The sequence below is a fragment of the Callorhinus ursinus genome, unplaced genomic scaffold, assembly GCF_003265705.2.
Source record: "Callorhinus ursinus isolate GAN/ISIS: 27379988/994484 unplaced genomic scaffold, GSC_fseal_2.0 scaffold27, whole genome shotgun sequence".
Taxonomy (NCBI): Eukaryota; Metazoa; Chordata; class Mammalia; order Carnivora; family Otariidae; genus Callorhinus; species Callorhinus ursinus.
In genome coordinates, this window is record NW_027397089.1 from 15,486,108 (window position 1) to 15,509,915 (window position 23,808).

A 23,808-nucleotide genomic window follows, 5' to 3' on the forward strand; every position below is an offset into this window, starting at 1 on the left:
CTCTCTCTCTCTCTCTATGTCAAATAAAAAAAAAAAAAAAAGATCAACAAGGAAATCAAGACTTTAAATGACACACTGGACCAAGTGGACTTCACAGACATATTCAGAACATTCCATGCCAAAGCAACAGAATACACATTCTTCTCTAGTGCCCATGGCACGTTCTCCAGAATTGATCACATTCTAGGTGACAAATCAGGTCTCAACTGGTACCAAAAGATTGGGAACATTCCCTGCATATTTTCAGACCACAATGCTTTGAAACTAGAACTCAATCACAAAAGGTGAGGCTAAAGAGCATCCCACTAAAGAAAGAATGGGTCAACCAGGAAATTGAAGAATTTAAAAAATTCATGGAAACCAATGAAAATGAAAACACAACTGTTCAATATCTTTGGGATGCAGCAAAGGCAGTCCTAAGAGCAATGTGTATAGTCTTTCTCAAGAAACAAGAAAGGTCTCAAATACACAACCTAACCCTACACCTAAAGGAGTTGGAGAAAGAACAGCAAATCAAGCCTAAACCCAGCAGGAGAAGAGAAATAATAAAGATCAGAGCAGAAATCAATGAAATAGAAACCAAAAGAACTGTAGAACAGATCAACAAAAGTAGGAGCTGGTTCTTTGAAAGAATTAACAAGATTGATAAACCCCTGGCCAGACTTATCAAAAGAAAAGAGAAATGACCCATATCAACAAAATCATGAATGAAAGAGGAGAGATCACAACCAACACCAAAGAAATACAAACAATTATAAGAACATATTATGAGCAACTATATGCCAGCAAATTAATCTGGAAGAAATGGATGCATTCCTAGAGATGTATCAACTACCAAAACTGAACCAGGAGAAAGAAAACCTGAACAGACCTATAACCACTAAGGAAATTGAAGCACTCATCAAAAATCTCCCAACAAACTAAAGCCCAGGACCAGATGGCTTCCCAGGGGAATTCTACCAAACATTTAAAGAAGAAATAATACCTATTCTTCTGAAACTTTTCCAAAAAATAGAAATGGAAGGAAAACTTCCAAACTCGTTTTATGAGGCCACCATTACCTTGATCCCAAAACCAGACAAAGACCCCAACAAAAAGGAGAATTACAGACCTATATCCTTGATAACATGGATGCAAAAATTCTCACCAAAATACTAGCCAGTAGGATCCAACAGTACATTAAGAGGATTATTCACCACAACCAAGTGGGATTAATCCCTGGTTGCAAGGTTGGTTCAACATCTGCAAATCAATCAATGTGTTACAATACATTAATAAAAGAAAGAACAAGAATCATATGATCCTCTCAATAGATGCAGGAAAAGCATTTGACAAAGTACAGCATCCTTTCTTGATCAAAACTCTTCAGAGTATAGGGATAGAGGGTACATACCTCAGTATCATAAAATCCATCTATGAAAAACCCACAGCGAATATCATTCTCAATGGGGAAAAGCTGAGAGTTTTTCCCCTAAGGTCAGGAACGCGGCAGGGATGTCCACTCTCACCACTGCTATTCAACATAGTATTAGAAGTCCTACCCACAGCAATGAGACAACAAAAAGAAATAAAAGGCATCTGAGTCAGCAAAGAAGTCAAAACTCTCTCTTTGCAGATGATATTATACTTTATGTGGAAAACCCAAAAGACTCCACCCCAAAACTGCTAGAACTCATACAGGAATTCGGTAAAGGGTATTATGCTGAGTGAAATAAGTCAGTCAGAGAAAGACATGTATCATATGATCTCACTGATATGAGGACTTCTTAATCTCAGGAAACAAACTGAGGTTTTCTGGAGTGGTGGGGGGTGGGAGGGATGGGGTGGCTGGGTGATAGACATTGGGGAGGATATGTACTATGGTGAGTGCTGTGAATTGTGTAAGACTGTTGAATCATAGACCTGTACCTCTGAAACAAATAATACATTATATGTTAAAAAAAAAAGAAGAAGAAGAAAAAGGAGAAGAAAATAGCAGGAATGGAAAAATGAAGGGGGGGGGATTCGGAAGGGGAGATGAATCATGAGAGACTTTGTACTCTGAGAAACAAACTGAGGGTTGTAGAGTGGAGGGGGTTGGGGGGATGGGTTAGCCTGGTGATGGGTATTAAATAGGGTACGTACTGAAGGGAGCACTGGTTGTTATATGCAAACAATGAATCATGGAAAACCACATCAAAAACTAATGATGTAATATATGGTGATTAACATAACAAAATAAAATAAAATAAAAAAGTAAATAAGAGAATGAAAAGTGTGTAATGCTGGATAAAACAAATGAGTATTCTAGCATCCCCAGTGTCTTTGAGAATGAGTTTTCTTTAGTATGGGATCAAAACTGAAAGCATAAGCATGAACTCATGAAATTTTTTGTTTTTTTGTTTATTTTATTTTATTTATTTATTTGACAGAGTGAGAGAGAGAGAGCTATTACAAGCAGGGGCAGTGGCAGGCAGAGCAGAGGGAGAAGCAGGCTCCCCACAGAGCAGGGGAGCCGGATGAGAGACTCAATCCCAGGACCCTGGGATTATGACCTGAGCTGAAGGCAGTCACTTAACCAACTAAGCCACCCAGGTGCCCACTCATGAAGTTTTTTTTAAAAAAATTCTCTCTCTTTTTCTCATCTCTATTTATCTATCTACAGTGGTATTCCTTGGAAAGGCCTAGAAAAAAAATGCCCATCTCAATAGCAATGAGCATCACTAACATCCAGATTGTGATATTGAAATACTACTTATTAAAAGCAGGACTACTTGGGAGACCAGCTCATTTCTGATCTAGAGAAATAATGTATGAGGTGAGTTTAAGAGATCCTATTGCTGTAATTAGTAAGGAAGATATTAGCAGATACAAGGGTGCATCAATAGGAAGTGAGAGCCAACTTGAAAAGGCTCTCATTGGCCAAAAAGTATAATAACTGAAATGGATGAAAACATACCATATGTGTTTAAATGCATAAATTCATAATGACACACATACACACATATGACTAATTGCTTTTGTACAACACAGGGTTGATAGAGTACACCATAAAATATTTGTTTTATCTTTTTTTATATGAAATGATCCCTGCATAACTAAGGCAAAATTTCTTTTTGTAGAAGTATCCAACTAATAAATGAAGAAAGAATGATAGGTTATCAATAGTTTACAATGTCATGAATTATTAAATCTAGGCATCAAGCATTGGAGGCTGCTAACAACACAAAAAAGAAAGGCATCCAGGTATTTTGTACTTTCTGACATAGAATTCAAAACTACCATGAAGAAGTCTTGCAAATAATTTAACTTTTTTTAATCTATCTTATTAAACTTCTATATCCAATCACTAATGCTCAAGAAACATAGAGGGCAGAGGAACATGTTAAACTAAAAACAGGATAGAAATCGATATAGGAAAAATAAGTTTCTTCAACAAATAAATTTCAAGGAAAAAAAGGAATGAAAGTGGAATACATTAATTGAAAAAAAAAAACTATAAAAACATACACACTCCCACCTGACTGCCAAAGAAAAAAAGGCAAAACAAAGCCATACACTTTATTTATATACATTTGGATGATGAATCTATGCAGAAAAGTACAGTGTGTACGAGAAAGGTGTTTATTTTGGGGGAGAGGGTGGGTATTGTGATGAGGAGATGCATGGGGGCTATTTGGGTGGCAGGAAAGGTTCATCTCTTGACACAGAGGGTGGTTGTTCAAGTTATAATAGCACATTAACCTGTACACTTGCTTCATGTCATTGCTAATATCATAAATTTTGTAAAGGGAATAGGTAGCCTGATTTTGCACACATGTGGGACTTGACTTGAGGATTTGTACAAAATCTAAGTGAAGATGCTGAGTAAATATTTGCACATATGGTTCTTTAATTCAGGAGATAGATTTTACAGTTGAACCCATGAGCCTTGTTTAAGGACGGTTTAATTAATTAAGAAAAAATGTAATCAATCTAAAAATGGAATTGTGCTGTGGGAGATAACCCATATTTAAAGAATGGACCCCAAAAGTGAAAATACAAAATAGTCTGAGAGGTAGGAAGAAACCTGTAAGCCACTATCACCCCACTTTGTCCACTTCTGGAACTAGAAAGAGGGAAAAAAGTGAAAGGCAAGTGGCTCCTTTGTAAGGACCTCATTGGGTAGTTGCATGTATTTCTTTTCACATCCATTGGCCTGAATATAAAACCGCAAGGAAGGTTGGGAAATGTGGTTCCTTATGGTGTCGCCATGAGACCAGAAAAAACATGACTATGCCTTACTAAGAGGAAGAAATCATCTTATTGAGAGCATTCATGATGAAATGGTTTTCCAGTTCTCTGGGAGGCCTGGGGTTAGAATGTGAAATGCACACACTGAACCAGGTGCCCTAGGAGCAGAAGTCCCTAAAAGATTTGGAGAAACAAGGTCAGTGGATGTTAGTAAGTACGGGGGATGTAGGCAATAGAGCAAGATGTTGTGGGATTCTGAATAGAGTTTACGTATGAACTGTTGTTTAAGAATAAAGTGTTAGAGGGGCACCTGGGTGGCACAGTCGGTTGAGCCTCCAACTCTTGGTTTCAGCTCAGGTCGTGGTCTCAGGGTCGGGAGATGGAGCTCCATGAAGGGCGTCAGGCTCTGAACTCAGCATAGAGTCAGCTTAAAATTCCTCTCTTCCTCTCCCTCTGCCCCTAACGCCGCCCACCCACCCCCACGTGCTCTCTCTCTAAAATAAATAAATCTTTTTTTTAAAAAAAAGAATAAAATGTTAGAAATGAAGGACCTGTAAGGCAGCAATCTGGATGAACATTGGCCTTGCCTCCTGTTCCTCGGTATGTGGGCATGGGAGAAGGAACAGCTTCCACAGGAGGGCTGCAAAGGAACAGGTCCTGGGTAGAGCTAGATTTCCCTTTAGGAAAAGGAAGTGGAGGAAAGCTAAAGAATTCAACAACACATCTTGTACAGATTAAATCTCATCTGGAAAAAAGTGCTTCCCCCTATATTTTGCAACTTGGAATTTCTGTCACTCTTCTTACATTGAGGGGGCATGGAATACAAAGCACTAGTTAATTCTGATCTAGTTTTTAAAATTAGCTGTTTAATTTAAACATATTGAAATTGTTTAAATAACAATATATTAGTATGTTTATAGTAATCAATTACAGGCATATGAAAGTTACATTTTTAGAATATGAAACTATTCTTTAAAAGGATTTATATTTATGAAACATTATACATTTTCATTATAAAGTACCAGCAATAGATTGTTTTCTGTCATTTCAAACTGCCAAGAATTAGAGTAAAAACACAAATAGTTGTATAACTATGCTAAATTTCATAGTATACTGGTCCAAAATCATTTGAACTACTTTGTTTTATCTGACCCAGGAACTTAACCTTTAAATATTTTCTTGGGAAACAATAATAGGACAATTCCAGGCTCTAAAAATAATTCTGTGAAATTAAAGCAAATTGCTTTCAACCATATCCTCCAATATATAATTTTTTAAATCTATTTTAACTTTTTAAAAACGAATCTAGGCATTTTTAAATAAATATAAAAATTTTGATTGATTGTCATATTTATTTCCATCTAGTTTAGGCTTCATTGCTAAATACTAACATAGCTTAGCAAAATTTTCCATACATGCAAAAGGTTACCCTTTTTGTAAATATTTGAAATAAGTAGCAGAAGTAAGTCAATAACAATTTTTCCTTTGGGAGAACTCTAATATGGATCTGAAACCAAAGCAGTAAAGAGTTTTATCTCACAAATGAAATCTCATTACATGGTAGTAGCTTTCCAGGACACAGTTTGAGAAGAATTGTGTGGCTGAGCAAAGCTCAGGGAGCAATAATGCCCCATTACCACCATCTGCCTGGATGCAGAAATGGGCGCATAGGCATGCATGCCACATAGTATTTATTATTGTTCTAGTAGCTAGAAACATGTCCACTTTTTTAACCAAATACATTCAGACTTACAGGTGAATTAAATGTTCAAAATATTACAGATATGAAGAGATACCTACTTAATATTAGCATTAACAATCTTTAGCATATAATATGAATTCTCAAGAAATCTAGATTTCAGCTGAATCTTTGAAAGAGTTATTGTTATGATGAATTTGATTTGAATATTAAAGAGTGATCCTAGACATTTTTAAAAATCCAAGTGTAGGAGGGCCACCTGGGTGGCTCAGTCAGTTAAGTATCCAACTCTTGATTTCGGCTCAGGTCATGATCTCAGGGTCCTGAGTTTGAGCCCCACATGGGGCTCCATGCTGGACATGGAGCCTACTTAAGATCTTAAGATTCTCTCTCTCTCCCTCTCCCTCTGCCCCTCCACACCACCCCCCTCACGCACATGTGCTTTCTCTCTTTCAAAAAAAAAAAAGTGTAGGAAAAAACATAATAATATAAATACAGTGGTAATTTTAATGCTTCTACGGACATGTTTATTGTACCAACTTAAACACCACAAGGCGTTCCTCTAAAATATGTGGGTTCTATTTAAAATATACATCTGAAAGGCATACATAATATTATTCACTGCATAGGAGCTACAACAATAAGAATGCATTTAAAAATCAACATAGTATAAGAGTTGAGTGAAATAGTATTGTTTAAAAGAAAACCACAGGCCCAAAATGATGTTACTTAGATCTAGTTTCCAAACCAGGGCTTAATACTTAATATAATTGCAGTTTCAATCTCCTCTAGAAATGCGGTCTTAACTGGTCAGTCAGGACTTTTTCCATCAGCACCAATGAGTCTGCTTAGAGCCCTCTCCATTCCTCCCAACCCCAAACAGAAGATTAGGTAATCTGCATAAGACCCCTAGCCTTCCCCCCAAAGCAAGCAGCCTTGCTTGAAACAATCCTTTTCCTTTGCTAATAACTTTCTTCCTCCATCCTCCTTTTATAAAAACCTTCCATTGTGTACAGCTCCTCAGAATGTCCCTCTGTTATGCTAGATGGGATGCTGATGATTTATGAATTGTTTAATAAAGCCAATTAGATCTTTAAAATTTACTTGGTTGAATGTTTGTTATTTAACAGTATGTAAAGGTTAAATGAAAAAAAAAACAGTAAGGCAGAATCAGAAAATTTTAAAACATCCTTGAAAGTTTGTAAATTACCAAAATAAAAATTGGTTCACAGACCGTGAGTTTAGTAAATGAGTTCAGTTCCTTAATCTTAGAATAATGATAATAAAAGAAATTGGGGTTTCAAGATCAGTTATTTTCTTTAGAATGGCATCTGGTTGTTAGTATGTGATTTAAAAAATTAATCCTATATTAAAAAAAATTAAAAACCAAACTATATATATTCATAGTATGACTATGACATTACCAGCCACAAAAGACTGACAACCATTCATTTGATCACCCCAGTTTTCACCATATGTGAGTCAAAGTAGATCAAACTGAAATAGAAGGGAAAAAAAAATGGCTGACACTTACTTTGTTATCTGAAGGAGAATAAATCTGCCAGCCTGAAAAATGGTAAGGAGATGACTCATTTCCCTGCTATTTCCTGACTTGTATCTAGGGTCTGATCAACTTTCCTCCCAACCCAAAAAAGGATATCTGTAGCCAGTGTTGCTTTATCAACCCCTTTTTACATGCTTTCTAAGATTAAATTTTGCATTAATGCAAATATCTGGAGTCTACAGTGGCTAAGCATTGGTTTACTACATCTGGGAATGGGAGATGAGAAAGTGCAAAAGTAGACTGTTTTTGGCAAAAGGACTATATATTGATTAGAATTACCTAGAAATATGTCTACCTTCTCAAAGTGGTCAACCAGACAAAGAAAGCAAGAGAGATGAAGTTCAGAATTTATTTGAACTGTTAGTGACCATAATTAAACTAAGTCTGCTCGCATTTACTGTTCCTGTAGCTGAAAACCTAAGAAACATGTTTTAACAGCAACCAGGTAAAAATGAAAGGAACCAGGAGAAGCTACAGACATTATTTCCTAAAAGATGAGTAATTGAGAAAAAAAATCAACACAGGAGATGTGAAAATATTTTGTAAGAAGTAAAATGACTAACAATCAATACATGAAAGGAAAAATTACTTTGGAAAAATATATGCTATAGTATACCTAAGTAAATTGTATAAAAACTTAAGCTACATATATATTTTAAAGATTTATATATTTATGTGAGAGAGAGACAGAGAGAGCACAAGCAGGGGAGGAGCAGAAGGGGAGAGAAGGATTACAAGCAGACTTCCTGCTGAGTGGGGAGCCCAATGTGGGGAGACGCAGATGTGGGGCTCATCCCAGAATCTTGAGATCATTACCTGAGCCAAAGTCAGACACTTAACTGACTGAGCCACCTGGGTGCCCCAAGCTATATGTTTTTTATAAAATTAAGGAACCATGTGTTTGATTAAATATGATATAAAAATAAAGTACAAAATAATATAGCAATAAAATATAGGATAAAAATATAGAAGAAATGGGATAAAAGGGAGATGTTAATAAAAACAGAACTTAATGAGCTGTTGAAATGTAAAGAAACTAAAAATTTACTCACACATTTAAAATATCCATTAAAAGCAGAATTGGGGAATGCCTGGGTGGTTCAGTGGGTTAAGCGTCTGCCTTCTGCTCAGGTCATGATCTCGGGGTCCTGGGATAGAGCCCTGCATCTGTGTCTCCCTTTTTCTCTGCCTCTCCCTCAGCTCATGCTCTCTCTCTCTTTCTCTCTCTGTCAAATGAAATAAAATATTTAAAAATATGGGGCGCCTGGGTGGCTCAGTTGGTTAAAGCGTCTGCCTTCGGCTCAGGTCATGATCCCAGGGTCCTGGGATTGAGTCTCACATCGGGCTCCTAGATCAGCGGGGAGCCTGCTTCTTCCTCTGACTGCCGCTTCCCCTGCTTGTGCTCTCTCTCTCTCTGACAAATAAATAAATAAAATCTTAAAATAAATAAATAAATAAATATAAATAAAAATAAATAAAAGCAGAAATGGCACAACAGAAAATGAAATTTGAATACAAAGGAAAAAGAGCTAGTGTGGAAATGAGTAGGCGGTGCTATTGCAATTGCAACAGAATAAGCACATCTAACATCATACTGAAATTCTAAAAATAAAATGAAACAAATAGAAAGGTAACATTAAAGGTTGTAAAAGTAAATCAAAGGGCTGAGTAAAGCTCTGAATATGCATATCAAACCTGCATACATATATGACACATACACACACAACTAGAAAAATTAAGAAAAAATATGTAAACTTCTTAAATTTCAAAAATAAAGTATTTACTTTTGAAAAGAAGAGGTGAGGTGGGAAGAGGGAAGAAAAGAGAAAAAAAAGTTAGCTTATTCATGGATTTCATCTTTAAGACAAGGGAACAACAGCTACATAGTTACAAAGTTTTGAATGTTCAATTTTCCATTTTGTGAGACCAGCTAAAACATATTTGCATGTAAGTATGTGCTCAGAAATCTTTGTAACCTTCTAATGGAAAAGGTGCATCAGTTAACAAAATTTTAATCAAAATAAGAATTCAAGAATAAGGAACTAAGAGTAACTTTTTAAAAATTGGTTAACATTGACTTAGACTTAATAATTATTACAGAAATAATTTTAAATATAACTTCAAAAATTATTTGGTATTAAACTAGATGAAAAATTGTAGTCTTTCAACTAAAACTGAAAGGCATGCTAATTTTCTGTTTTATAAGAAGAAAGGGGATAAAATTATGCTGTTTTCTTTTTATTGATGATTAAGAAAAAATAAGTTCAGGGGTGCCAGGGTGGCTCAGTTGGCTGAGCGTCTGACTCTTGGTTTCCGTTCATGTCATGATTTCAGGGTCATGAGATCAAGTCCCATGTGAGTTCTGTGCTCAGTGTGGAGACTGCTTGAGATTCTCTCTCATTCTCCCACTGCCCCTGCCTACCACCCCCACTCACGCTCTAAATAAATAAATAAATAAAATCTAAAAAAAATTAAAAAAAGAAAAAAATAAGTTCATATATATTTTTAGCGTATATATATATATATGTAAAGGTTATGTATTACAGAGTCTTATTAGTTGAAGACAAATGGCATGCGTAGTTTCTAGAATGCTAAAAGAATCAAAATTTGATGACATTTACATTATAATCAACGGGGAAATAGGAAATTAAAAATATGTGTTAAGAACAGAAAACAGAATGACTTAGGTAGGATCAATTGCATCTCTAATGACAGTAAATACAAGTAGCTAATGGATTAAAAATCGTTATTCAAAAATATATTCTCAACTGTGTAATTTTTGCAACAGAAACATAAAAGTATCAAAGCAAAGTTAAAAGTGTTGTCAAATATGTTACTCAAATATACACATACCATATGCACACAGATATACACACACACAAGTACACAAAATTAAACAAGATAGTAAATATTGGTGTCTAGTATCAGAAAGCAATAGAGGACAAAAAGCATCAAGATCATTTTATTGTAATTTCTAAAGAAGTTGTAATAGATGTGGGCATTTGTGTATCAAATAAAAGTGTCTGTGTGTTCACTTTTTAAAAAGTGAATTAATGGACACTTCTGGGATTTTGTAACCAACTTAATTTATTAATGAAAATTTTATATTTACACTTTATAATTTTTCTTTTTTAATCTGCCCAAGATTGAATCTTTTAACAAGTAGTTCATCAATAAATCATAGCAGAAAAATAATTTTTGGATTTGATATTTTCATCTATTTATGATTTTTTTAAATGGTGAACTACAAATGAAAAAAACGTAATTAAACAGATAAAAATAATTTGCATACACTAACAACCAAACTTTATTTAATGAAGAAACACTATGAAATTTCTCCTTCCAATCAAGAATAAGAAAATTATTTCTTCTGTCAAATTATTTTAGAAATATAGTCAATGCAATAAGATAGATGAAGTTATAACCATTAGAAAGGAGATTATTATTATTTGTAATGATATGCTTATGTATGGAGAATGTGTTAAATCCTTAAAAATGTGGAGACAATATTTCAAGATGAGAAGAGGTAAAATTAAAATATAAAGTTTGGAAGAATTTATACATTTAATTCAATACCATTTGGGAAATTGATAAGCTGATTGTAAGCACTTTTGTAAAGAAATGGATGGAAAAAATATTAGTAGGGACTTGCATATGAAAAATAATACATATTTTTAAGGAAACAATAATTAAAACAATGTACTAAGCAGCTATAGATGTATGCATCAAAGAAACTAAAAAGAAAATTCATGAATCAGCCCTAGCATGTATCAATTTTTGGTTTAAGGTAGACATGAAAGAAATACTAGGTTGCTTAATAGATGTAACTGGGCAGACACACTTAATCACCTGGATAAAAAAACTTAACACCATTAAAAATGGATTACAATCGTAAAGTAAGTTTTATAGGGAATATAGATCTAAAATGTGGAATCATAAGAATCCCATATCAGTGGTTCTCAGACCACTGTGAAACACTAGGTTGTGGTATGAAACATGAATTTGTCATTTGTTACAAGAAGTTGTCAGGAAAAAACGCCCAAATATGTTTGCGAAATGCTGACTTACACTAAGGTAAGCATGTTTTTTTTGTTTGTTTTAATGTAGAGATTCAAGGAAATTTTACTAATACTTGTTAAATGTCAAGAAAGGGTTATAATTTGCAGTATTTTAAAACTGGGTTACTCAAGATACTTTTTTGAGAGCACTTTTGTTTTGGTCAGGCCTCTGTCACAAGTGGCAGAAAATGCAATAGGGAATATGATGTGAACTAGGAACATGAACACTGTCACAATTAAGCCTCTCTTTCTCTCTCTTGAAGTTCTTTTTCTCTAAATATATTGGCTTCTGTATTAACTACAGCAAAATTGGGTTTTTCTTCTGAATGAGATATATGGGTAGAGATTTTTGGGAAGCATGTTTTTCCTGCGCAGTAAATGACATCAGTTTAAAAGTTTAGAGCAGGAATCTGATTGAGCTGGCTTAGATAATACACACATCTTTTGGGGAAATCCCAGCGGTCAGTGGTAGGCAGAGAGTGAAGTACTAGGATTAGCCCAGACTGGACCATGAGCCTAACTATATGTTCTGTTAACAGGAGAATGAAAACCCAGACATGGCCATACCCCTTCTAGCCACACTCATTAATATTTTCTGGAAGATTGTCAGAATATATTCTGGAACATGCTGCTTAGGAAGAAAAAATATAATGATTACAACCATTACAAACATCTGTTAAGTGATAACTTAGAATGTGCAAAGCATTATTCTAAGTGCTTTCTGTTTTTAACTTATTTAATCCTAATACGAAACTTAAGCTTCATGATGGTTGTTTGAATGGGCATTATCAATTTCTTCATTTTAGAAGAAATTGAGGCATAAAGCATGTAAGCATCTTTAGGAGCTTATATAGCTAGGAAATGGAAGATTTAGAATCAACCCTTAAGAATTAGAAAGAAGGATTATTATATTTTAAGAGATTAACTTCAAAAACCCACTCTTGATGTTAGTGATTTTGATATCATCTTTTGGACAACTAATATTATAAAAAATTATTGATTGGTAACATAAACTTAAAGCATGAGGTAAAAAAATAATTGCATCGTATTGTATAAGAATTAGCAAGCTAAGTACTGTACTTTTAAAATACATATCAAGAAGATTTTTAGTCTTCTTTTTTATTTTGGACACTACTTACGGTTTTGTGATTTTAAGGAAGAGTATATGTAGTCTTCATATGCTATACTTAGCAATAGAAAACTATTTGGTAACTCTCAAGTAAAGGTTTAAAAATAATTTGAAATAGCAAAGATAGGTAGTTAGCAAAGTAACTGGAAATTGACATGAATTCATGAAAATTAACACAAATAATAAAATGACAATTTACTAAAGTGGATTGCTTTACCACCAAAAAGGCCAGATATGTGAACACTTAGTAAAAAGGAAAATTAAGGTAAGTTGTTGGAAAGGCATAGGGAAGGCCTCTATCCTGTTCTTTGTCAAAGATCAGAAAAAGATTATGCCTGTGTTGTGTTGGTTCTGCTCTTTGAGGCAATCAGTGTTTATGTCTTCTTATTCACAAAATGAAAGTATATTGAACACCTGTTCTATGCCTGTCACTGTGGTAGACACTGGAGATATGACCTTGGATAGAGATAAGACCATCGTCTTCCTTTTATGGTGCTGAAAATCCTGAGAATGATCTAAAAAAGTAATTTTGAATGCTATATGCATGGTACAAAAAGAAGGTTTTTTTTTCTCCCTTCTTCAATTCTGAAACTCCAACCAAGTGAAAATAATGAGCTCTAAAGTAAAGTAGTAGTAGGGGGTGGCTAACAATGGTGAATTACATCAAAGAGCATAGTGTTCTTGTATAAACATCACTGTAAGTTTGAAAAAGGACTAAAAACCTCTGGACAGCAGTTTTTTTCCTGAGGATGTACGTGTTTGAGTGTGTGTGTGTGCATGTGTGCAAGCACGTATGTGTGTGTAATGTATTCAGATAATCTGAAGCTAGGTATGGGTGTGTGGAATTATTTTTAGTTCCTTAGACTTGGATAAATTGAAAGCTCATTGAGGACTAGAAAATAGGGCATCTCTGAGGGGATTCAGTCAGAACATAATTGATCAGAGTACAGATAAAAAGAAAATACACATATCACTGATTTCTCTGGATAAACATTTTCTTCTTAAAGTTTGAATACATTGCCATGCATGTGTATATGCAAACATATGGACATGCACACATTCACACACACAAACACACAATGAATAAATAACCAATCTGATGTTATAGAATTATTTCAATACTGTGGGAGGAAAATATCAACATGAAGACTCTAAGAAAGAGAATTCTCCAAATAATTGAAGAACAGAGTTGCCAAGTAAGCAAGCATGCAGACATCCCATGCATGATTTTAGAGAACGGGCTATTAGTCTCAAAAGGTAGAGGAGAACAAAAGTGACACTGGTTTTAATTAGCTGAAGACAAATACCTTGTCATGGCCCATCTGGTCATACATTCCGGCCTTCACTGTTGGGCCAGGTAGATGTCTTTCTGTCTTGGAGAATATTTACCCAAAAGGTAAAGTGTTGATGAGAAAATGTTTTGGACAACAGATCTGAATCCAAGCTGTGTGCTCACTTAGCTAATTTCCCTAGTTTCCTTCATACACAGTCTTTCAAGAAGGAGCTGTCTCAGAAAAAAATCACTCCTATTCAAAGATGCACAATTATAAGAAAGTAATCAGAATGCAACCTAAGCAAAAATATCACAACAAAAGGGGGAGCCAACAATGATGGTGAAAAAAATCAGATGAGGAACATAAGTCGATCAATACTCAGCAAAACTCTCTTTCAAGAAGTAGAACAAGATGAAAACATGTTCTCATAAAGAATAATGAGTTAAATTGTAGTAAATATGTGAACTATTCTAAACTAACATTGGCTGTATAAACAATAATAATTGTTAATTTGGAGATTAAAATAAATTAGATATAATTAAGTACTAGACCACAAGGCTATATAAGTCTGGGTTGGGTGATCCAAATTTTAAAAGTTCTTTGTATTGTCCAGGAGGAAGTACAGATATACATAACTTTAGAAGTTTCAAGAATGCATGTTAAATTTTTAGATGTAACCACTAAGATAGCAGAGGGTATATCTTTCTACAGCAGAAAGAAAAGGAAATGAAAGCAGTAACAACAACAACAATCCTTGATCAATTTGGAAGGAGGTCCAATGGTGTCAGAAAAATACAGAAAATTGTACAAATAGAAGCCTTCTCTAAAACAGTAGAAATAAAAAAGTGTGTGTCAGAAACACATAAATATAAACGTTCTGAATATATTTTGTAAAATCTCTAGATTGTGACATTGTATTAAAAAAGAAAAAAGCCCATCAGTTGTATGGAGACATACTAGATATGCAAAAATAAGGATTGCTTAAAATGAAAAGGACAGGAAAACATATCCAAGGCAAACATAACAACAGAAAACTGGTGTCATTATGTTAAAAAGAGCCCAAACAGACCTACCTGCAAAAAACACGTCTGGAGGAGAAAAGAAGCACTTTATAGAACTAAAAGATTCAATTCACCTTGTAGGTATCTGAAATGTGTATATACTAAAAGCAATTCCTTCAGAATTCATGCCGTTACACATTATAGTGCTACAAGAGAAACAGACAAATCCACTTTCATAATGAAAGGATTGCATAGAAATCTCACAAGATTTATAGATCAATTAGATAAAATCTCATTAGGCATGTAGAAGAGTTGAAAAAAACAACAAGCTTGATGTAATGGACATATGTAGAATATTGCATTCAATTAATGGAAATTACACATTCTTTTCAAGGACAATCATTGCTTATGGAACTTGACCATATATTCTGTGACTTTTAACATAATTCAAATATTACATAGACTATTCTTTCTGACCCCAGTATATAGTTAAATATCAATAAAAAGAAGAAAATTTACAAAATAACTCATAAATATTCAACTTCAAAACATTTCTAAATAACTCAAGAAGAAAAAAATCACAATAAAAAGGAAAATATTTAGAAATACAAAATAAAGTCGTCAAGAAAAGAAACATGTTTGTGTTAAGTCAGACGTTCAAAGATACACATCATCCTTATTCTTGTAGCAGAAAATAATTCTTGAAAATATTCCATCCAACAGAAAAATAACTAATAACTTAAAAATGGACAAATTGTATCATTAAAGGACTATTACTAAGAGCTGATAAGAAATAGATTTATGCCTAAATAATTATAAGGATTCATTTTTTGCTATGATTATCAGTATATCATTTCACCGGATCATAAATTTGGAAAAGAAACTAATAATTTAATTAGACATCCAATGCAATATATTCCTAGATAGGAAATGACTACCATATCACTTTTTCTTTCTAAGATCCAAGAGAATTATACTGTGCTGTTTGCTTACTTGAAGAGGGCTTCCTCACGGAGAAAATGATCCCAGCTCTGAGAGGAAAAAAAAAAGTGAAATCATGGCCTGGAGGCTGACACTGGCAACAAATGAGCGTGTTCATTCAATGAATCAGTTAACTCATTTGCTTAACGTGATCCTTTTGCATAGAAGCTGGCTGTAGCCGTCTTGTTTGCCATCTCAGTCCTGGTACTATTTCCTGATGCTCAATTCACAGACTTACTTTCTGTGTGGACCAGATGGCAAGTAGACATATATGGAATAGGAGTTGCATGTCATGGAAAGAGCCCTTGAGTTGGAACAAGAAAATCTGGATTCAAATCCGAGCTCTTGATGACGTTGCTAATGACCTAGGTGACGTTATTCATTACGTAAGTGACATGGTTTCTTTAACCTTTCTGCTGTTACCTGATATACAGTATGACATTAGATAATGTACTTAAAAAGTTTGACACTATACACAAGTTACATAGTATAATTACTTTTTTAAAGTAGAGCATGTCATTTCTGTCTTTAATCCTAAGTACCAGAAATCTATTTGTTCCCGTTGGCCTTCAATGAGCTGCCAGTACAGCGGCAAGCAGGTAGGACAAGGCAGGAGCCCAGCCTGGAGACAGAACAGAAGGAAACCAGCTGCTTTTCTCCAGTCAGTACGAAGCCCATATGTTAAGAATATCCACCCTTCCTTTAACAAGAAAATCCTTTTGGAGTCATCATCAGCATGCAGTCTATAGCCTACTGGCACCAGCTTCAAGATAGTGAAGAAAAAGTGCACAAAGAAAAAAAAATCTACCAGCAGACATGACTGAAATTGGCTCAAGACTCTGATGGGCATAAAAATGAGCAGTTAGGAGATGACATAAAGGATATGATATCTACGGGGTCAGCCGAAGAGAGGGAGGGAAAGAGGGAGCGCGGGAGAAAAGGGATAATCGAGGCATAATCTGTTCATCTGGAGAATATTTACAAACTTACTCAGATTTTAAACTCCTCTACCATTTACGTTTTACAATATGATTAAGGAGCTACTTTCCCTCAACAATACTTTGGAATTCAAATACTCTTCTATGTATTTGGTTAAGTACAGGAAGTTTACTTGTTTCAATGTCTTACCTGAAGCGTACATCTTCCTGAAATGAAACATGATCTCATTTCTTTTCAAGAGTGAAATATGCTCGTACAAGCTAAAACACTTCTGTTTCAAGGGAACATTATGCTTCCACTGAAAGCTTTTATTCCTGTTTGGCAGGTTTGGCTTGTTTAGGAATCTATTTTTCATCAAAGCCTGGAGGGCTATATGGAAAAAAAGGAGTTTACATAATGAATACAGGATTTAAGCACAAAACTTAACAAGGAATTAGCTTCTCTGTGCTAAACAGAATTTGTGCCAAACAGCAACATGCAAACAAGAATATATTTTTTAAAAAAGTGGGTAAGGTGAGCATATTTCTCCTCCGTGTTTTTGGTCATATTACTATGCATTTGAATGCAGGGGTGGATGGGGACAGGAACAAGTGGTTTCAATTCGTAGAAGCAGAAGTGAACACTTGAAAATGCTAGTCTAGCCATTCTGTGAGTTTGACTATCAAGTTATTTTCTTTATTTAATATGTTCTTTTTTTCAAGTTTAGGAAAATGTCCATTTTGTTTTCTCAACCTCAGGACCACTGTAAATTTCGATCTTTAAGATATTTCTTATTTATCTAATCATATTTCAAAGAAACAGAAATAAAAAGGAATAGTTAGAAGGCTAACAAGAAAATAGATGTGGGTAGTTTGTTGTTCTCATGTTGGTATACTGTTGTTGAAAATGAGCAATGAGTGGAAATTTTGTGGCAGCCCATAAAATTATCTAATTGGATCCAGGAACAAGGTTCAGCCAGAAGCATGCTTGCTTTATTGGAGAAAGTTTTAGCAACAAAAATATGTTGGGTCAATATTTTTGTTACCAAAATATAATCATAGGAATCTCACTTTTTTCTTGTTTTCTTTTTCCTTTCTTTTAATTTTATATTAGTTTTTTTTAAGACTGGATTTTTTTGATGGAAAGATGGAGAACAGAAAACTGTGAATTTAATTCACTCTCAGTGCTGCTTATGAAAAGATATTTATAATATCAAAGGCTCAAAATGTACATCCTTCCCTCAGAGATTAAGACAAAGTAGAAGTTTCGCCTGGAAACGGAAAGCGAAAATGGTCGCACCTTTATATTTTAATCATAACCTAGATTGCAATTCTGAACTTTGAGACTCTGGAGAGGTAGAGGGGTTTAAAAATAGCTTTACATGTAATGATCTTTCCTTAATACATTTATGCTAAGCACTCATTATCTCCTTACACTAATTCCTACAATGGGCCACTAATTTTTAGGAAAATACTCCCTTGAAAAATTGGGCATTTTTTTGGACCTACAAATCTCTTATCCTGTTATAGTATACTCGTGTACATTTGAGGAGAGGCTGAGAGAGCTGAATTGTTTTGAAAAGGAACAATCTAACCTTGGAGGAACTGAAAGATTAAGGTTAGCATGGTTTGATAGCTATTATTTGTTAACAAGAACGGGTACTGAAATGTACCTTGTACTTTGTTTTCTTTGAAAATACGCCCTTCAATACCATCTATTTCCTTAATATGTATGCTTACCTATTTCAGTAGAACTTTTAATTAAAAATAAAATCCGATGGACAATTGTGCTTTTTCTATAATTCACTTTCTCATGGTTTTGTTCTATGCCTACTACTTAAACAGGCAAAACTTTGTCTCTTACTGAAAAGTTTCTCATTTTTCAGGCAAAACATTTAAGACAAAATGACTAGCCGTCAATGCTGAAATTGCAAGTCTTTTGGGAAAAAGGCAATCTTTACAGTATCAGTTTCTTCCATTTCCTGTGTGTTGTGTTAATATTACTTTAGGTTATCTTATCTATGCTTTTTATTATAAAATGCAAAACTAAAAAGTGTTGGAAACAAGAGTTTTCAGTGTTTTGGTGGGTAGACTCCTAAAACTTTCCTGCTCATGGCATTAAGAAATTAATGTCCAAGTACATACAAACTTTTTTCTACATACGTTTATTTCCTCCCACTGTAAAGTAAATATAATTTATTTGTTCAAAATGCCTTAATTTTAATTTTTTATTTTTTAAATGCCTTAATTTTTAGAAAACACATTCCAAGATAGGTTCTGTAAGTATCCTTACTAGGCAGCCTGTAGTCTTGCCTCAAACCTGGGAAAGATTCTTCAACCTAGGCTTTAACAATAAGATAGAATTTAAGAGTAATCTTGAAATTTTGATTTGGAGCATTACAATTCACAACTGTGAGACTGGCAACATTCAAGTTTCATATATGCTCACAATTTCCCTACACCCATTCCTCTTAATATTATTTGCACAAATCCTTTTGAAAATAGGACCTCACTTATTAAGTCAATCATTCTGATAGGGTATCTACCAGGTGCCTACCACCTGCTTGGTTCTGGGTGTAGTCTGATAAACTGGCAAGGTCCCTCTTATCATGCAGCTTACATTTCCTTCCCCCAGCACTACCTAGTATGGTGATCTGAACCCAGTTAGTACCTCATTGAAAAACAAGTGAAGGCAGTTGCAGAGATGATAAAGTTATTTGTATATTCCTACTTCAAATATTAGGAAACCGACAAAGAAAAGAAATGTCCTGATCAAGTCATTTTGAAATTAAGTGCTAATTGCATTGCTGCTATATGAAAAGCAAATTGCTTGTTCTTTCATTCACTTTAGCCTGGGGCTTAAGGAAAAAGTGTATCAATAGAGTATGAAGTCCTTGTAAAGATAGACCTTTCAGACCTTCAAAAGTAGTATTTGTTTAAAGTCTAGTGTAAAGGAGCAAGAAATTGATATTGATATTTCCAGACCTTATACAAACTATGTTTTTGACATTCTTAGTGAAATTAATCCAATCGTTTTATTCTAAAGGATTATTCAATTACTAAAGAATAAAGACAAATGGAAGGTTCATTAAAGAGTATTCATTTGAAATAAAACAGTATTTTAATAATATCTGCTCTCCTGGGGTGCTCATTGTTCATTAGTAGCACTGGCAAATGCTGTGGATTGGTTCACTAAATACCATTCCAACCTTTTTCCTTCTGTACATGTCTACCTGCAGATTCTGAAAAGCTTAAAGTGACACTTCCCAGGAGTCGGGTTCTACCAATAAGATGTATTGAAACACATTTTAAAAGGTGAAAGCAAGGAATATTTGTGTTGCTTTGGAGTTTCTTTTCTACTGCCAAACAAGTTCATGGTTTCCAAAGCAATACTCTTCCCTCCTTCCCTGGGCATTGGGAGGCAGCTATGGCAAAAGTAATGGTGACAGCTAATTCCCAGTTTTCTGTTTAAGGGGTTGCTTTTAAAGTGGAATGTTTGTACTCAGTAGTTAGAGTGGTGGCCTCGATTCCTGGATATGTCTGTTCTGGAGTATTCTTTTCCAGTTTAGAGCCCACAGCTTTGGCTCTTCCTTTCATCATTTTTTGAAAGTACTGTGTTCTCTGAATTATGTTTTTCTTCCCTGCTTTAAGTATTTAGATTTGTTTCTGAATAACACAGTAGCATGTCAGACTATGAGTTGTTGCCCCATATCTGTTCTTCATCTCTTTCCATAATATAGTTTCGATGGGTCACATATCTATTCCATTAAAGAGTGCCTTTCTCAGCCTCCCTTACTGAAAGGTATGACCATGTGTCTAAGTTCTAGATAATGGAATTTAAACAGATGTTAGATTTGATACTTCTGGGTTTTGTCCTTAAAATGATACAGCATGCAATATTCTGGCACCTTTCCCTCTTACTGATCACTATATGAAGGCAAAAGTTGCACCACTTCCCTGAATCTAGAGATGGAAGTTACACGTTGAGAATGGTAGATTGCTCTGTATTATTTTATGAGACATACATCTATCTTATTTAAAATGCTGGGGGGCACCTGGGTGGCTCAGTCGGTTAAGCGCCTTCCTTCAGCTCAGGTTATGATCCCAGGGTCCTAGGATCGAACCCCACATCAGACTCCCTGCTTGGCGAGGAGCCTGCTTCTCCCTCCTCCCTCTTGTGCTCTGTCTCTCGCTAGCTCTCTCTCAAATAAATCAATAAAATCTTTAAAATGCTGGATTTTAGTCTCTTTCTAATGGCATCTTAATCTTAAATAAAACATAACTTGGTTACTAGAAGTGGGACTCTACCATACTAAAAAAAAAAAAAAAAATGAGGCCTTGGTCTAACAGGTAGTGGGAGGCAAGAGCACATATATTGCAGGCTGGAATACAGCGTTTTACAACAGCCCAATGACAGCATTATACAACATTGGGTAAAACTGTCACTTGTCATCCTTAACAAAGGTAGACTACTTGCTGAAAGAAAACGTACGTAACCTCCGCGAACTGTTTGGGAGAACTCAGAACATTGAAAAACACAGACCGTTTAGATATGTTGGCTGTTTCTTGTTGTGCAAAGTTCTATGACAAGACATACTTGGGCTGGTTATAAGAGGGGATTTTAAAGAAGCCACTTTAACAGTAAATAGGCCTCCAGTGCCCACATTAAAACTTCTTGGTCAATTGGGGTCCATTCTAGTTTCAAAGGTTGGATTAAGGATGATGCTTTCCTATCCAAACTAATATTTTCAGATAGTTTCAAAGTAGACACCATTAAATTGAAGGGAAGCAGAAATGTGCTGAGCAAAGAAACCAGTAAATATAGGAAGGTAGTCTGCAAGCATAAAAACCTTGTCTAGATTAGATCTTTGGTGATGGTTATTTGCCTGTGGATCTGATGGTCAGTAACTAGACCAAAAGCTTACTAAGTTTTTTAGGGATTGTATTGATTTGTAAAAGCCAATGTGTGTTTGACCTTTAAAGCAGTTTCAGAAGCCTCCCAAAGTGGCTTTGCAGAATATAGGTCATAGAATGTGGGCAGTCCCTGATGGAATAGCATCCAGTTCTCTTGTAAGGAAGGAGATAATTCTAGGGTCATCAAATTCTTTTGAGAGTGAAAGGGACACATTCAGAACAACGAATTCATTCATTCAATATTATACCAGGGCAATGCATATAAATCAGGATGGTCACAAGAAAACCAGTCCCTATGGCAATAGAAATAGTGGATAAATATTCCATAGTAAAAAAATATCCCATAGTAAAAAAAAGGAACCATAAATGACAAGGGGTGAAAGAATTCCTCCCACAAAATATAATCAGGATTTATTCTGATAATTTTGCTGCCACACAAGGGAATGTTTGAAATTCCTATCCAATAGGGTTTGACAATCGCTTTGAAAAATGGAAGTTGTGTTTTTCCTATTCTTCATTGTTTTAGAAGGCAGCTATCTATGCTCACCACTGTACCTCCAACACTGTGCTCTTCTGTTTTTTGAATGAAACTTTATACTATTGGATGTGTACATGTGTGTAGAGGGCGCAGAGATATGGAATGAAGTTGTACACCTGGAAGTTTGGTGGCAGGCTGCAAGTTATATCCTTTCTCCTCCTTAAAGTAATAGCCACCCACTCAAAGGCCACACTTCCCAGCCCCCCTTTCAATGAGATGTGGGCAAGTTACTAGTTCTCAGTGAAATGTGAAAAGAAGTGATATGTGAGTCTTCCAGCTGTGCCCTTAAAAGGACTGTATACTCATTCTCCCATCTGCTCTTTCCCCCTCCCCTCCACACACACTCCTGGGAGATGGTGATGAATAGAGTAGCCACCTTGGAAAGGGATACCTTGTGCTGAGGAAGTAAAGCTAAATTGCTATTTGTTGTTGTTGTTTTTAAAAGATTTTATTTATTTTATTTAGAGAGAGAGAGAGAGTGTGGGGCAGGGGCAGAGGGAGGGGGAGGGAGAGAGAGAATCTTAAGCAGACTCTCCACCAAGTATGGAGCCCAACATGGGGCTCAGTCAAACGACCCCGAGATCATGACCTGAGCCAAAACCAAGAGCCAGATGCTTAACCTACTGAGCCACCCAGGTGCCCCTGAATTGCTGGTTCTTATCCTTACCTTAGATATAAAGAAGAGAGAGAAAACACGAAAGAGAAAATTCTGTCTTGTTTACACTGCTATATTTTGGGCATCTTTGTTGCAGAATTTAAATTAAAACTATGTTAACTACTATAGTATACATAAATTCAAATGATTATTTTTCTTAAAATTTTACTTGCATTACTCACAAAAATTAAGTCAAAGATTCAAACTGACTATTCCTGGCTGGGTGCATGTTCAAAATAAGAATAGTACAAATATTTATATTCCACAAATTTAGAATAAAAATTTAATTGTTGTCCAATAATTATTTTCAGAGAATATTGGCATTAAAAATTTTTCCACTGAATAGTGATGCCAGTAATCATTAAACTAATTCTAATATCTAATTAAGTCTAATTTCCATTCTGAAAAAAAATGAATTAAAGCTTAATAACAACTGAAAACTCTCTTAGATCATTGTGTGTAAAATTAATGTTCAGAGTACAGAGTGCACAAAACGAAACACAGGATTGATTTTAAAAGGAATTCAGATTTGTTTTTGCATAAGACATCGTGATTAAATTTTTCTACATTTTTTTAAAAGATTATTTATTTGACAGAGAGAGAGAGAGAGAGCAGGAGCATAAGCAGGGGGAGTGGCATGCAGAAGGAGAGGGAGAAGCAGGCTCCCTGCTGAGCAAGGAGCCCGATGCAGGACTCAATCCCAGGACCCTGGGATCATGACCTGAGCCGAAGGCAGACGCTTAACCGACTGAGCCACCCAGGCATCCCAAATTTTTCTACATTTTTAAGAAAATAAAAACAAAACTAAAAGTGTATTCCTCCTTTATCCCAAAGCTTGTGTTTCTCAAATCCAAGACCAAAGGGCT

General features: G+C 35.1%; 1 protein-coding gene across 1 annotated transcript in view; it reads right to left on the reverse strand.

Moving 5' to 3' along the window:
* The window catches only part of PIK3C2G (phosphatidylinositol-4-phosphate 3-kinase catalytic subunit type 2 gamma), a 364,908-nt gene extending 347,750 nt beyond the window's left edge, over nt 1-17,158 (reverse strand). The window contains exon 1 of the mRNA XM_025879676.2: nt 17,047-17,158. The gene's annotated coding sequence lies outside the window, so the exon portion shown is untranslated. The remainder of the gene's footprint in view (nt 1-17,046) is intronic.
* Nucleotides 17,159-23,808: the final 6,650 nt, after the last annotated feature.